At 37.5% G+C, this 3,395-nt stretch overlaps 1 long non-coding RNA gene across 1 annotated transcript; it reads left to right on the plus strand.

Moving 5' to 3' along the window:
* Positions 1-238: 238 nt before the first annotated feature.
* On the plus strand, positions 239-2,560 carry LOC122042336. The gene is made up of 2 exons (XR_006129200.1): positions 239-537; positions 2,347-2,560. It is a non-coding gene; the product is annotated as an uncharacterized LOC122042336 (long non-coding RNA).
* Positions 2,561-3,395: the final 835 nt, after the last annotated feature.

The raw sequence follows: 3,395 nt of genomic DNA on the forward strand, positions 1-3,395 counted from the left end.
TTATGGATAATGGTGTAAATAATTAAAATCTAACATAATTAGATTATTTTAAGGAAAAATAAATATGTTTTCATGAATAATTTATCAGGAATTAAATTAGTATGAATTTATAGAGTTTGCTGAAATTTTTATGAATTTTTAGAGAATTATTTTAGATTTTAAAGGGTATAATTGGATATGAGAAAGTATGTTTAGAATACTCAATTAAATTAGAAGTTGATTGTGTTCAATTACCTAAGATTAGGATTTAATTGACCTAGGTATTTAAACCTATCCTTACCCGTTTCTCACGCACCCTTTCTCAAATTCGTCGACTCCACGCTTCGCACGACGATCTGCGACGGAACTCTCCACCGAGGATCGGGAGTCCGGCCAAGCAGCTCCTCACGTCGGCGAGCTTGCGGGGAACGACAAGTGGGCGAGGAGACTATCGACCAACACATCTGCGGCGCGGCTACAGCTAGGGTGAGGGCTTCAACAGAGGGACGCGGAAGTGAAGGCAAGTTCAATCCCTATGATATTTGAGAGATCTATGAGGTATGGAATAGGAAACTGGGAGAGGTTGAAGTCCCTATCAGTGAGGTCCGTTTGTTTGTAGGGATTGCGATTCATACCATCAACTTGAGGTTTCAGTGCTTTTGTTGACTCGGAGAATGTTCTCTTTGAGATTTGCTTTGAAATTGTGATTTTTGTGAGGTTCTTAACGGATTGTGGCTTTAATCGGAGGTTCACGGGGTTCTGAGATTTTAGCGGAATTCGACGATGTTTGATTCATGTTTTGCGATGCTGATATGTTGAGGATTTGGGTCCAGCGTGTTTATGCTTCATACTGTGAGATTCCATGCCGATTTCCTTCGATTGGTTTCTCCTCGGTTGAGTTTTGATTCGGCATGAGGATTCGTTGTTGTTTCCTGCTCGGTTCGCTTTGTTTTTAAAATTTTGCTGGTGTATTCTGTTAGGATGGAGCTCGATTTTCTCCGGAGGGTTCTTCTCGTGGTTTTATGGTGATCGATTGGCTATGGATGAGTTGGATTCGATTTTTTTTCCTTAAGGATTGATGTTCGAGTTCTGTGTGACACCCGCTTGCTTAAATGATTGATAGAGTTGCCGATCGGTGGATGGTGTTGTGATTTGGGTTTTTATGAAGTTTTAAATTTGTGTTGAGGTTTCAGCGATATCTTCGGGTTGAATTCGTGACTTCCATGAAGTTTGGTTCGAAACTTTTGTGAAGTTCTTGCTTGAAATGTTTACTATGTTGTCTGATATCGTTGCGGATTGTGGTTGGCTTCATTTCCTTATGCTGCTGCTAGAAATTCCGAATTTACTTTGTTATGAACCTGTTCTTCATGCTGGATTTGGGAATTGGTAGGCTTTGGTTAGTGAGTGTTGCTTGAAAATTTAATTAATGGTGTTTGGTTTTCTTCCGAATTGGATTTGGTTCTTGGTACATAGATCTATAGTTTGAAGTACGAAGTCTGTGAATACATTGATTTCTCAAAAAGTGCATGATGTCCATATGGAATTAGTTGTAGAGATTTGGTTGGGTTTAAATTTCAAACGAATAATTCTTGAGATTTCCTTTCTTGTTTATCAACATAATCTGGACTTGTGGTGTTTGTTCCAGTCTATCCATATGGTTCTCGCGATGATAGGGGGCTCAAGTTCTGTTAATTTCTGATTTTGGAATTTTTATGCAGCTTTTGGAATTCTTTCGAGTTTGCACTTTGTGATAAGTAATCAAGTGGATTTTCTGTTTAGTTTGTTAACTGTTGAAGGTGTTGTATTCATTTCCTTTAAATACTCGATTATTAATACTTGCTTTAAGCTAATTCGTTACAAATGAGTTAAAACCTGTTCTTTGTCATACTTGAGTTATATTCATATTGGATAAGAAATGGTCTTATGAAATGACATGGCTACTGATTGTTATGAAATGAGTTAATGACATAGTTATATTATGAGTAGGTTAAATTTTATGTAGCTAATTAGTTGGATATGAGCATATGTGGTGACAATATGGAATGAGCTCCGAGGAGGGCCCTCCAAACAAGACTGATATTGTAATTTATTGTTATCTTCGACTATATGACTGCATGTTCTCTAGGAGGTATTTCTAGGGTCATGGGACTATTGACCGACTCAAATAGGGGTTACCGGATATGTGACATATTCACCTAATTAGCTATATAGGGTCACTTGTGCATTGTGTATCTTTCTTTGCTATATTGTATTTGGGTTACGTTTTCTGTTGGCTTCTAGTTGCTATTTCTGCTACTTCATGGATGCCCTTCTGTTCATATTGGATTGTGCTTGCTGGGCTATAGACTCATGATGTCTACATTACAGGTGAGGATGACTCTCAAGATATGATGGAAGACCTTTAGACGGAGTAGACGAGGAGGCGAGATGAACGCATGGTACTGCCCGAATGTCTAAGAGTGCAGAGCATACTGGTTTCATTGTGAGAGATTTTTTTTTATTATATGTAAAGAGGGATGTTTGGGGATTATTGTCCTTATTCATTAAACTCCTAATCGATGCAGTCATTTCCTTTGGTTAAGATAGTACTTCTTGATGGGCTTGTATTGTGGCTGACTACACAACAGATGTCGAGAGGATCGTTAAAATAATAATAATAATAATAATAATAAATGTGAGGGATAAACTCGGGATGTTTCAGTATTTCTCTACCTCTTTCTGTATAACTCATTATCAGGAGTTCTAAAACCTAAAAAGAAGGAATCAAGACATAATGGTAACAAGATAATGGTTAGTCGATTCACCTAACGTTATTTCATGGGAGATTTTGACTCATAGATTGGTTGTATATGGTTGGATAACCTCAAAAGTATATTGGGATATATGACCCGCAATGATGCGGAGAAAGTGATGTTAGTTACTTACACCTATGAAGTTCAACGGTTTGAATGGAAATTTCAGATGAGGATCTTTGAGGAGCAGAGCGTCAATTAACCATTATTTCGACAAGCTATCTCATGATAGTGCTTATCTACCATTATGTGCATAGCTCGTTACTAGAGGTTCCTAAACCTTTAGTAAAGCAGGTGCAATAAGATGGGTTACAAGCTAATGGTTAGTTGACTCAACTAACATTGTTTCCATCGAGTAGCTCAAGACCTTTACCACATGATCATTTATCAAATATCTTGAAGTTTATATGTCATATCAGAGTATTTGACCTTTTGTCGACATTTATTGGAGGACATGCATGGGCATGATTATGAGGTTGGTGATACCTTCTTAATGGGTAGACTCTTAGTCAAGAGGTTAAGTGATCATTTAGACTTTGGATTGTCATTCCTTTATGGTGGATATTTGAGTACTTGGAATGATGAGAATTGGTCACTATAAGTTAGATTTGTAAGCACATGACT

Source organism: Zingiber officinale, chromosome 2A (assembly GCF_018446385.1).
Source record: "Zingiber officinale cultivar Zhangliang chromosome 2A, Zo_v1.1, whole genome shotgun sequence".
Lineage (NCBI taxonomy): Eukaryota > Viridiplantae > Streptophyta > Magnoliopsida > Zingiberales > Zingiberaceae > Zingiber > Zingiber officinale.